Consider the following 221-nt stretch of genomic DNA (forward strand, 5'->3'; position numbering starts at 1 on the left):
GCGAGAATTCACAAAAGCGGAAAATGAAAATAAATCATACAGGGTGAGCCTCCTGACCGACATTTATTTCTTCGTACGAACATGAGGTTGAAAATAAAGTATTCACCGATGCAGCGAGTTATGATACATGACGTCCTCGATTGCCAAGTCACACTGTAAAGATAATGTGAAATAGAAAAACGAGAATATGAAAGGTGGGTGATGATTGTCAATCAGGAGAG

The sequence above is a fragment of the Penaeus monodon genome, chromosome 19, assembly GCF_015228065.2.
Source record: "Penaeus monodon isolate SGIC_2016 chromosome 19, NSTDA_Pmon_1, whole genome shotgun sequence".
NCBI lineage: Eukaryota > Metazoa > Arthropoda > Malacostraca > Decapoda > Penaeidae > Penaeus > Penaeus monodon.